Source organism: Schistocerca americana, chromosome 5, assembly GCF_021461395.2.
Source record: "Schistocerca americana isolate TAMUIC-IGC-003095 chromosome 5, iqSchAmer2.1, whole genome shotgun sequence".
NCBI classification, from domain to species: Eukaryota; Metazoa; Arthropoda; class Insecta; order Orthoptera; family Acrididae; genus Schistocerca; species Schistocerca americana.
The window spans coordinates 760,640,565-760,654,831 of record NC_060123.1 but is presented as its reverse complement, the minus strand read 5'-3'; positions in this window follow the sequence as shown (position 1 = coordinate 760,654,831).

The following is a 14,267-nucleotide window of genomic DNA, read 5'->3' as shown; positions in this document are numbered from 1 at the left end:
AACCATTCCTGTGACACTAGTTATAGATTCCGATGCTTCATTTCAGGTTTACTGTCTCCCTCTGACCTTCTTATTGACGATGAAACACAGAAATTGCATCGGAATTAAATACAAAAGGCACAATGACGACTTAAGTACAAGAAGACCAACTCTTCGTACTGACTTTGATTTGAACCATTCCTGTGACGCTAGTTACAGATTCCGATGCATCACTTCAGGTTTACTGTATCCCTTGGACCTTCTTATTGACGATGAAACACAGATATTGCATCAGAATTAAATACAAAAGGCACAATGCCGCCTTAAGCACAAGAAGACTGACTCTTCCTACTGTCTATGTTCTGAACCATTCCTGTGACAGTAGTTACAGATTCCCATGCTTCACTTCAGGTTTACTGTATCCCTCTGACCTTCTTTTTGACGATGAAACACAGAAATTGCATCGGTATTAAATACAAAAGGCACAATGCCGACTTAAGTACAAGAAGACTGACTCTTCCTACTGTCTATGTTTTGAACGATTCCTGTGACATTAGTTATTTATTCCGATGCTTCACTTCAGGATTACTGTATCCTTTGGACCTTCTAATTGCCGACGAAATGCATAAATAGCTTCGGAATTAAATACAAAAGGCACAATGCCGACTTAAGTACAAGAAGACTGACTCTTCGTATTGACTGTGTTTTGAACCATTCCTGTGACACTAGTTATAGATTACGAAGATTCACTTAAGGATTACTGTATCCCTTGGCCCTTCTTATTGACGATGAAACACAGAAATGGCATCGGAATTAAATAGAAAAGGCACAATGCCGACTTAAGTACAAGAAGACTGACTCTTCTTACTGACTATGTTTGGAACCCTTCCTGTGACACTAGTTATAGATTCCGATGCCTCACTTTAGGTTTACTGTATCCCTCTGACCTTCTTATTGACGATGAAACACAGAAATTCCATCGGAATTAAATGGAAAAGGCACAATGCCGACTTAAGTACAAGAAGACTGACTCTTCTTGCTGTCTATGTTTTGAACCATTCCTGTGACACTGGTTATAGATTCCGAAGCTTCACTTCAGGTTTACTGTATCCCTTGGACCTTCTTATTGACGATGAAACACAGAAATTGCATCGGAATAAGGTACAAAAGGCACAATGCCGACTTAAGTACAAGAAGACTGACTCTTCTTTCTGTCTATATTTTGAACCATTCCTGTGACGCTAGTTACAGATTCCGAGGCTTCACTTCACCGTTACTGTATCCCTCTGACATTCTTATTGACGATGAAACACTGAAATTGCATCGGAATTAAATAGAAAAGGCACAATGCCGACTTAAGTACAAGAAGACTGACTCTTCCTACTGTCTATGATTTGAACCATTCCCGTGACACTAGTTATAGATTCCGATGCTTCACTTCAGGTTTACAGTATCCCTTTTACCTTTTTGTTGACGATAAAACACAGATACTGCATCTTAATTAAACACAAAAGGCACAATGCCGACTTAAGTACAAGAGGACTGACTCTTCCTACTGTCTATGTTTTGAACCATTCCTGTGACACTAGTTACAGATTCTGATGCTTCACTTCAGGTTAACTGTATCCCTCTGACCTTCTTTTTGACGATGAAACACAGAAATTGCATCGGAATTAAATACAAAGGGCTCAATGCCGACTTAAGTACAAGAATACTGACTCTTCCTACTGTCTATGTTTGAACGATTCCTGTGACATTAGTTATTGTTTCCGATGCTTCACTGCAGGTTTGCTGTATCCTTTGGACCTTGTAATTGGCGACGAAATGCAGAAATAGCTTCGGAATGAAAAACAAAAGGCACAATGCCGACTTAAGTACAAGACGACTGACTCTTCTTACGGACTGTTTTGATCCATTCCTGTGACACTTGTTATAGATTCCGATGCTTCACTTCCGGTTTACTGTATCCCTCTGACCTTCTTTTTGACGATGAAACACAGAAATTGCATCGGAATTAAATACAAAAGGCACAATGCCGACATAAGTACAAGAAGACTGACTCTTCTTACTGTCTATGCTTTGAACCATTCCTGTGACACTAGTTATAGATTCCGATGCTTCACTTCAGGTTTACTGTATCCCTTGCACCTTCGTATTGACGATGAAACATAGATTTTACATCGGAATTAAATACAAAACTCACAATGCCGACTTAAGTACAAGAAGACTGACCGATCTTACTGTCTATGTTTAGAAACATTCCTGTGACACAAGTTATAGATTCCGATGCTTCACTTCGGGTTTACTGTATCCCTCTCACCTTCTTATTGACGATGAGACACAGAAATTGCATCGGAATTAAATACAAAAGGCACAATGCCGACTTAAGTACAAGAAGACTGACTCTTCTTACTGACTATGTTTGGAACCATTCCTGTGACACTAGTTATAGATTCCGATTCCTCACTTCAGGTTTACTGTATCCCTCTGACCTTCTTATTGACGATGAAACACAGATATTGCATCGGAATTAAATAGAAAAGACACAATGCCGACTAAAGTACAACAAGACTGACTCTTCTTACTGACTATGTTTTGAACCATTCCTGTGACACTAGTTATAGATTCCGATGCTTCACTTCAGGTTTACTGTATCCCTCTGACCTTCGTATTGACGATGAAACACGGATATTGCATCGGAATTAAATACAAAATGCACAATGCCGACTTAAGTACAAGAAGACTGACTCTTCCAACTGTCTATGTTTTGAACCATTCCTGTGACACTATTTACAGATTCCGATGCTTCTTTTCAGCTTTACTGTATCCCTCTGACCTTCTTTTTGACGATGAAACACAGAAATTGCATCGGAATTAGATACAAAAGGCACAATGCCGACTTAAGTACAAGAAGACTGACTCTTCCTACTGTCTATGCTTTGAACGATTACTGTGACATTAGTTATTGATTCCGATGCTTCACTTCACGTTTACTGTATCCTTTGGACATTCTAATTGGCGACGAAATGCAGAAATAGCGTCGGAATTAAATACAAAAGGCACAATGCCGACTTAAGTACAAGAAGACTGTTTCTTCTTACTGACTGTTTTGAACTATTCCTGTGACACTTGTTATAGATTACGATGATTCACTTCAGGTTTACTGTATCCCTTGGACCTTCTTATTGACGATGAAACACAGAAATTGCATCGGAATTAAATAGAAACGGCACAATAACGACTTAAGTACAAGAAGACTGACTCTTCTTACTGACTATGTTTGGAACCATTCCTGTGACACTAGTTATAGATTCCGATGCCTCACTTTAGGTTTACTGTATCCCTCTGACCTTATTATTGACGATGAAACACAGATATTGCATCGGAATTAAATACACAATTGCACAATGCCGACATAAGTACAAGAGGACTGACTCTTCTTACTGACTGTTTTGAACCATTCCTGTGACACTAGTTATAAATTCCGATGATTCACATCAGGTTTACTGTATCCCTCTGACCTTCTTATTGACGATGTAACACAGAAATTGCATCGGAATTAAATACAAAAGGCACAATGCCAACATAAGTACAAGAAGACTGACTCTTCTTACTGACTATGTTTTGAACCATTCCTGTGACATTAGTTATAGATTCCGATGCTTCACTTCAGGTTTACTCTATCCCTAGGACCTTCGTATTGACGATGAAACACAGAAATTGCATCGGAACTAAATACAAAAGGCACAATGCCGACTTAAGTACAAGAAGACTGACCCTTCCTACTGTCTATGTTTGAACGATTCCTGTGACATTGGTTATAGATTCCGATGCTTCACTTCAGATTTACTATATCCTTTGGACCTTCTTATTGGCGACGAAATACAGAAATTGCATTGGAATTGAATAGAAAAGGCACATTGCCGACTTTAGTACAAGAAGACTGACTCTTCTTACTGTCTATGTTTTTAACCACTCCTGTGACACTAGTTATAGATTCCGATGCTTCACTTCAGGTTTACTGTATCCCTTGGACCTTCTTATTGACGATGAAACACAGAAAATGCATCGGAATTAAATACAAAAGGCACAATGCCGACTTACGTACAAGAAGATTGACTCTTCTTACTGGCTGTTTCGAACCATTCCTGTGCACAAGTAATAGATTCCGATGCTTCACTTCAGGTTTACTGTATCCCTTGGACCTTCTTATTGACGATGAAACACAGAAAATGCATCGGAATTAAATAAAAAAAGCACAATGCCGACTTAAGTACAAGAAGACTGACCCTTCTTACTGTCTATGTTTAAAACCTTTCCTGTGACACTAGTTACAGATTCCGATGCTTCATTTAGGGTTTACTGTATCCCTCTGACCTTCTTATTGACGATGAAACACAGAAATTGCATCGGAATTAAATACAAAAGGCACAATGACGACTTAAGTACAAGAAGACTAACTCTTCGTACTGACTTTGATTTGAACCATTCCTGTGACGCTAGTTACAGATTCCGATGCTTCACTTCAGGTTTACTGTATCCCTTGGACCGTCTTATTGACGATGAAACACAGATATTGCATCGGAATTAAATACAAAAGGCACAATGCCGACTTAAGTACAAGAAGACTGACTCTTCCTACTGTCTATGTTTTGAACGATTCGTGTGACATTAGTTATTCATTCCGATGCTTCACTTCAGGATTACTGTATCCTTTGGACCTTCTAATTGCCGACGAAATGCATAAATAGCTTCGGAATTAAATACAAAAATCACAATGCCGACTTAAGTACAAGAAGACTGACTCTTCTTACTGACTATGTTTGGAACCCTTCCTGTGACACTAGTTATAGATTCCGATGCCTCACTTTAGGCTTACTGTATCCCTCTGACCTTCTTATTGACGATGAAACACAGAAATTCCATCGGAATTAAATAGGAAAGGCACAATGCTGACTTCTGTACAAGAAGACTGACTCTTCTTGCTGTCTATGTTTTGAACCATTCCTGTGACACTAGTTATAGATTCCGAAGCTTCACTTCAGGTTTACTGTATCCCTTGGACCTTCTTATTGACGATGAAACACAGATATTGCATCGGAATTAAGTACAAAAGCAACAAGGCCGACTTAAGTACAAGAAGACTGACTCTTCTTTCTGTCTATGTTTTGAACCATTCCTGTGACGCTAGTTACAGATACCGATGCTTCACTTCACGGTTACTGTACCCCTCTGACATTCTTATTGACGATGAAACACTGAAGTTGCATCGGAATTAAATAGAAAAGGCACAATGCCGACTTAAGTACAAGAAGACTGACTCTTCCTACTGTCTATGATTTGAACCATTCCTGTGACACTAGTTATAGATTCCGATGCTTCACTTCAGGTTTACTGTATCCCTTGGACGTTCTTATTGACGATGAAACACAGAAATTGCATCGGAATTAAATAGAAAAGGCACAATGCCGACTTAAGTACAAGAAGACTGACTCTTCTTACTGACTATGTTTTGAACCATTAATGTGACGCTAGTTACAGATTCCGATGCTTCACTTCAGGTTTACTGTATCCCTTGGACCTTCTTGTTGACGATGAAACACAGATACTGCATCTTAGTTAAATACAAAAGGCACAATGCCGACTTAAGTACAAGAGGACTGACTCTTCCTACTGTCTATGTTTTGAACCATTCCTGTGACACTAGTTACAGATTCCGATGCTTCACTTCAGGTTAACTGTATCCCTCTGACCTTCTTTTTGACGATGAAACACAGAAATTGCATCGGAATTAAATACAAATGTCACAATGCCGACTTAAGTACAAGAATACTGACTCTTCCTACTGTCTATGTTTTGAACGATTACTGTGACATTAGTTATTGATTCCGATGCTTCACTTCACGTTTACTGTATTCTTTGGACCTTCTAATTGGCGACGAAATGCGGAAATAGCTTCGGAATTAAATACAAAAGGCACAATGCCGACTTAAGTACAAGAAGACTGACTCTTCTTACTGACTGTTTTGAACCATTCCTGTGACACTTGTTATAGATTACGATGATTCACTTTGGGTTTACTGTATCCCTTGGACCTTCTTATTGACGACGAAACACAGAAATTGCATCGGAATTAAATAGAAACGGCACAATGCCGACTTAAGTACAAGAAGACTGACTCTTCTTACTGACTATGTTTGGAACCAATACTGTGACACTAGTTATAGATTCCGATGCCTCACTTCAGGTTTACTGTATCCCTCTGACCTTATTATTAACGATGAAACACAGAAAATGCATCGGAATTAAATACAAAAGGCACAATGCCGACTTAAGTACAAGAAGATTGACTCTTCTTACTGACTGTTTCGAACCATTCCTGTGCACAAGTAATACATTCCGATGCTTCACTTCAGGTTTACTGTATCCCTTGGACCTTCTTATTGACGATGAAACACAGAAAATGCATCGGAATTAAATAAAAAAGGTACAATGCCGACTTAAGTACAAGAAGACTGACCCTTCTTACTGTCTATGTTTAGAACCATTCCTGTGACACTAGTTATAGATTCTGATGCTTCATTTCACGTTTACTGTATCCCTCTGACCTTCTTATTGACGATGAAACACAGAAATTGCATCGGAATTAAATACAAAAGGCACAATGACGACTTAAGTACAAGAAGACTGACTCTTCCTACTGTCTATGTTTTGAACGATTCGTGTGACATTAGTTATTTATTCCGATGCTTCACTTCAGGATTACTGTATCCTTTGGACCTTCTAATTGCCGACGAAATGCATAAATAGCTTCGGAATTAAATACAAAAGGCGCAATGCCGACTTAAGTTCAAGAAGGCTGACTCTTCGTATTGACTATGTTTTGAACCATTCCTGTGACACTAGTTATAGATTACGATGATTCACTTAAGGATTACTGTATCCCTTGGCCCTTCTTATTGACGATGAAACACAGATATTGCATCGGAATTAAATAGAAAACGCACAATGCCGACTTAAGTACAAGAAGACTGACTCTTCTTACTTACTATGTTTGGAACCCTTCCTGTGACACTAGTTATAGATTCCGATGCCTCACTTTAGGTTTACTGTATCCCTCTGACCTTCTTATTGACGATGAATCACAGAAATTCCATCGGAATTAAATAGAAAAGGCACAATACCGACTTCAGTACAAGAAGACTGACTCTTCTTGCTGTCTTTGTTTTGAACCATTCCTGTGACACTAGTTATAGATTCCGAAGCTTCACTTCAGGTTTACTGTATCCCTTGGACCTTCTTATTGACGATGAAACACAGAAATTGCATCGGAATTAAGTACAAAAGGCACAATGCCGACTTAAGTACAAGAAGACTGACTCTTCTTTCTGTCTATGTTTTGAACCATTCCTGTGACGCTAGTTACAGATTCCGATGCTTCACTTCACCGTTACTGTTTCCCTCTGACATTCTTATTGACGATGAAACACTGAAATTGCATCGGAATTAGATAGAAAGCGCACAATGCCGACTTAAGTACAAGAAAACTGTCTCTTCCTACTGTCTATGATTTGAACCATTCCTGTGACACTAGTTATAGATTCCGATGCTTCACTTCAGGTTTACTGTATCCCTTGGACGTTCTTATTGACGATGAAACACAGAAATTGCATCGGAATTAAATAGAAAAGGCACAATGCCGACTTAAGTACAAGAAAACTGACTCTTCTTACTGACTATGTTTTGAACCATTAATGTTTCGCTAGTTACAGATTCCGATGCTTCACTTCAGGTTTACTGTATCCCTTGGACCTTCTTGTTGACGATGAAACACAGATACTGCATCTTAATTAAATACAAAAGGCACAATGCCGACTTAAGTACAAGAGGACTGACTCTTCCTACTGTCTATGTTTTGAACCATTCCTGTGACACTAGTTACAGATTCCGATGCTTCACTTCAAGTTAACTGTATCCCTCTGACCTTCTTTTTGACGATGAAACACAGAAATAGCATCGGAATTAAATACAAAATGCACAATGCCGACTTAAGTACAAGAATACTGACTTTTCCTACTGTCTATGTTTTGAACGATTCCTGTGACATTAGTTATTGATTCCGATGCTTCACTTCAGGTTTGCTGTATCCCTTGGACCTTGTAATTGGCGACGAAATGCAGAAATAGCTTCGGAATGAAAAACAAAAGGCACAATGCCGACTTAAGTACAAGACGACTGACTCTTCTTACGGACTGTTTTGAACCATTCCTGTGACACTTGTTATAGATTCCGATGCTTCACTTCAGGTTTACTGTATCCCTCTGACCTTCTTTTTGACGTTCAAACACAGAAATTGCATCGGAATTAAATACAAAAGGCACAATGCCGACTTAAGTACAAGAAGACTGACTCATCCTACTGTCTGTGTTTTGAACGATTCCTGTGACATTAGTTATAGATTCCGATGCTTCACTTCAGGTTTACTGTATCCTTTGGACCTTCTTATTGACGATGAAACACAGATAATGCATCGGAATTAAATACAAAAGGCACAATGCCGACTTACGTACAAGAAGATTGTCTCTTCTTACTGACTGTTTTGAACCATTCCTGTGACACTAGTTATTGATTCCGATGCTTCACCTCAGGTTTACTGTATCCCTCTGACCTTCTTATTGACGATGAAACACAGATATTGCATCGGAATTAAATACAAAAGGCACAATGCCGACTTAAGTACAAGAAGACTGACTCTTCTTACTGACTGTTTTGAACCATTCCTGTGACACTTGTTATAGATTCCGATGCTTCACTTCAGGTTTACTGTATCCCTCTGACCTTCTTATTGACGATGAAACACAGAAATTGCATCGGTATGAAATACAAAAGGCACAATGCCGACTTAAGTACAAGAAGAATGACTCTTCGTACTGACTATGTTTTGAACCATTCCTGTGACACTAGTTATAGATTATGATGATTCACTTCAGGATTACTGTATCCCTTGGACCTTCTTATTGACGATGAAACACAGAAATTGCATCGGAATTAAATAAAAAAGGCACAATGCCGACTTAAGTACAAGAAGACTGACACTTCTTACTGACTATGTTCTGAACCATTCCTGTGACACTAGTTATAGATTCCGATGCCTCACTTCAGGTTTATTGTATCCCTCTGGCATTCTAATTGACGATGAAACACAGATATTGCATCGGAATTAAATAGAAAAGGCACAATGCCGACTTAAATACAAGAAGACTGACTCTTCTTACTGACTATGTTTTGAACCATTCCTGTGACACTAGTTATGGATTCCGATGTTTCACTTCAGGTTTACTGTATCCCTCTGACCTCCTTATTGACGATGAAACACAGAAAGTGCATCGGAATTAAATAGAAAAGGCACAATGCCGACTTAAGTACAAGAAGACTGACTCTTCTTACTGTCTATGTTCTGAACCATTCCTGTGACACTAGTTATAGATTCCGATGCTTCACTTCAGGTTTACTGTATCCCTTGGACCTTCTTATTGACGATGAAACACAGAAATAGCATCGGATTTAAATACAAAAGGCACACTGCCGACTGAAGTACAAGAAGACTGACTCCTCTTTCTGTCTATCTTTTGAACCATTCCTGTGACGCTAGTTACAGATTCCGATCATTCACTTCAGGGTTACTGTATCCCTCTGACATTCTTATTGACGATGATACACTGAAATTGCATCGGAATTAGATAGAAAAGGCACAATGCCGACTTAAGTACAAGAAGACTGACTCTTCCTACTGTCTATGTTTTGAACCATTCCTGTGACACTAGTTATAGATTCCGATGCTTCACTTCAGGTTTACTGTATCCCTTGGACGTTCTTATTGACGATGAAACACAGAAATTGCATCGGAATTAAATACAAAAAGCACAATGCCGACTTAAGTACAAGAGGACTGACTCTTCCTACTGTCTATGTTTTTAACCATTCCTGTGACACTAGTTACAGATTCCGATGCTTCACTTCAGGTTTACGGTTTCCCTCTGACCTTTTTTTTAACGATGAAACACAGAAATTGCATCGGAATTAAATACAAAAGACACAATGCCGACTTAAGTACAAGAAGACTGACTCTTCCTACTGTCTATGTTTTGAACGATTCCTGTGACATTAGTTATTGATTCCGATGCTTCACTTCAGGTTTACTGTATCCTTTGGACCTTCTAACTGGCGACGAAATGCAGAAATAGCTTCGGAATTAAATACAAAAAGCACAACGCCGACTTAAGTACAAGAAGACTGACTCTTCTTACTGTCTGTTTTGAGCCATTCCTGTGACACTTGTTATAGATTCCGATGCTTCACTTCAGGTTTACTGTATCCCTCTAACCTTCTTTTTGACGATGAAACACAGAAATTGCATCATAATTAGATTCAAAAGGCACATGCCGACTTAAGTACAAGAAGACTGACTCTTCCTACTGTCTATGTTTTGAACGATTCCTGTGACATTAATTATAGATTCCGATGCTTTACTTCAGGTTTACTGTATCCTTTGGACCTTCTTACTGACGATGAAACACATAAAATGCATCGGAATTAAATACAAACGGCACAATGCCGACCTAAGTACAATAAGATTGATTCTTCTTACTGACTGTTTTGAACCATTCCTGTGACACTAGTTATAGATTCCGATGCTTCACTTCAGGTTTACTGTATCCCTCTGACCTTCTTATTGACGATGAAACACAGAAATTGCATCGGAATTAAATATAAAAGGCACAATGCCGACTTAAGTACAAGAAGACTGACTCTTCCTACTGTCTAAGTTTTGAACCATTCCTGTGACACTAGTTGTAGATTCCGATGCTTCACTTCAGATTTACTGTATCCCTCTGACCTTCTTATTGACGATGAAACAGAGAAATTGCATCGGTATTAAATACAAAAGGCACAATGCCAACATAAGTACAAGAAGACTGACTCTTCTTACTGACTATGTTTTGAACCATTCCTGTGACACTACTTATAGATTCCGATGCTACACTTTAGGTTTAGTGTATCCCTTGGACCTTCGTATTGACGATGAAACACAGAAATTGCATCGGAATTAAATACAAAAGGCACAATGCCGACTTAAGTACAAGAAGACTGACTCTTCTTACTAACTATGCTTTGATCCATTCCTGTGACATTAGTTACAGATTCCGATGCTTCACTTCCGGTTTACTCTATCCCTAGGACCTTCTTATTGACGATGAAACACAGAAATTGCATCGGAACTAATTACAAAAGGCACAATGCCGACTTAAGTACAAGAAGACTGACCCTTCCTACTGTCTATGTTTGAACGATTCCTGTGACATTGGTTATAGATTCCGATGCTTCACTTCAGGTTTACTATATCCTTTGGACCTTCTTATTGGCGACGAAATACAGAAATTGCATTGGAATTAAATAGAAAAGGCATATTGCCGACTTAAATACAAGAAGACTGACTCTTCTTACTGTCTATGTTTTGAACCATTCCTGTGACACTAGTTATGGATTCCGATGCTTCACTTCAGGTTTACTGTATCCCTTGGACCTTCTTATTGACGATGATACACAGAAAATGCATCGGAATTAAATAGAAAAGGCACAATGCCGACTTAAGTACAAGAAGATTGACTCTTCTTACTGACTGTTTCGAACCATTCCTGTGACACTAGTTATAGATTCCGATGCTTCACTTCAGGTTTACTCTACCCCTCTGACCTTCTTATTGACGATGAAGCACAGAAATTGCATCGGAATTAAATACAAAAGGCACAATGCCGACTTAAGTACAAGAAGACTGTCCATTCTTACTGTCTATGATTTGATCCATTCCTGGGACACTAGTTATAGATTCCGATGCTTCACTTCAGGTTTACTGTATCCCTTGCAACTTCTTATTGACGATGAAACACAGATATTGCATCGGAATTAAATGCAAAAGGCACAATGCCGACTTAAGTACAAGAAGACTGACCCTTCTTACTGTCTATGTTTAGAACCATTCCTGTGACACTAGTTATAGATTATGATGATTCACTTCAGGTTTACTGTATCCCTTGGACCTTCTTATTGACGATGAAACACAGAAATTGCATCGGAATTAAATACAAAGGGCACAATGATGACTTAAGTACAAGAAGACTGACTCTTCTTACCGACTATGATTTGAACCATTCCTGTGACGCTAGTTACAGATTCCGATGCTTCACTTCAGGTTTACTGTATCCCTTGGACCTTCTTATTGACGATGAAACACAGATATTGCATCGGAATTAAATACAAAAGGCACAATGACGTCTTAAGTACAATAAGACTGACGCTTCCTACTGTCTATGTTTTGAACCATTCCTGTGACAGTAGTTACAGATTCCGATGCTTCACTTCAGGTTTACTGTATCCCTCTGACCTTCTTTTTGACGATGAAACACAGAAATTGCATCGGTATTAAATACAAAAGGCACAATGCCGTCTTAAGTACAAGAAGACTCACTCTTCCTACTGTCTATGTTTTGAACGATTCCTGTGACTTTAGTTATTGATTCCGATGCTTCTCTTCAAGTTTACTGTATCCTTTGGACCTTCTAATTGGCGACGAAATGCATAAACAGCTTCGGAATTAAATACAAAAGGCACAATGCCGACTTAAGTACAAGAAGATTGACTCTTCCTACTGTCTATGTTTTGAACCATTCCTGTGACAGTAGTTACAGATTCCGATGCTTCACTTCAGGTTTACTGTATCCCTCTGACCTTCTTTTTGACGATGAAACACAGAAATTACATCGGAATTAAATACAAAAGGCACAATGCCGACTAAAGTACAAGAAGACTGACTCTTCGTATTGACTATGTTTTAAACCAATCCTGTGACACTAGTTATAGATTACGATGATTCACTTCAGGATTACTGTATCCCTTGGCCCTTCTTATTGACGATGAAACACAGAAATTGCATCGGAATTAAATAGAAAAGGCACAATGACGACTTAAGTACAAGAAGACTGACTCTTCTTACTGACTATGTTTGGAACAATTCCTGTGACACTAGTTATAGATTCCGATGCCTCACTTCAGGTTTACTGTATCCCTCTGACCTTCTTATTGACGATGAAACACAGAAATTGCATCGGAATTAAATAGAAAAGGCACAATGCCGACATAAGTACAAGAGGACTGACTCTTCTTGCTGTCTATGTTTTGAACCATTCCTGTGACACTAGTTATAGATTCCGATGCTTCACTTCAGGTTTACTGTATCCCTTGGACCTTCTTATTGACGATGAAACACAGATATTGCATCGGAATGAAATACAAAAGGCACAATGACGACTTATGTACAAGAAGACTGACTCTTCCTACTGTCTAAGTTTTGAACCATTCCTGTGACACTAGTTATAGATTCCGATACTTCACTTCAGATTTACTGTATCCCTCTGACCTTCTTATTGACGATGAAACAGAGAAATTGCATCGGTATTAAATACAAAAGGCACAATGCCAACATAAGTACAAGAAGACTGACTCTTCTTACTGACTATGCTTTGAACCATTCCTGTGACACTACTTATAGATTCCGATGCTTCACTTTAGGTTTACTGTATCCCTTGGACCATCGTATTGACGATGAAACACAGAAATTGCATCGGAATTAAATACAAAAGGCACAATGCCGACTTAAGTACAAGAAGACTGACTCTTCTTACTAACTATGCTTTGATCCATTCCTGTGACATTAGTTACAGATTCCGATGCTTCACTTCAGGTTTACTCTATCCCTAGGACCTTCTTATTGACGATGAAACACAGAAATTGCATCGGAACTAAATACAAAAGGCACAATGCCGACTTAAGTACAAGAAGACTAACCCTTCCTACTGTCTATGTTTGAACGATTCCTGTGACATTGGTTATAGATTCCGATGCTTCACATCAGGTTTACTATATCCTTTGGACCTTCTTATTGGCGACGAAATACAGAAATTGCATTGGAATTAAATAGAAAAGGCACATTGCCGACTTAAATACAAGAAGACTGACTCTTCTTACTGTCTATGTTTTGAACCATTCCTGTGACACTAGTTATGGATTCCGATGCTTCACGTCAGGTTTACTGTATCCCTTGGACCTTCTTATTGACGATGATACACAGAAAATGCATCGGAATTAAATAGAAAAGGCACAATGCCGACTTAAGTACAAGAAGATTGACTCTTCTTACTGACTGTTTCGAACCATTCCTGTGACACTAGTTA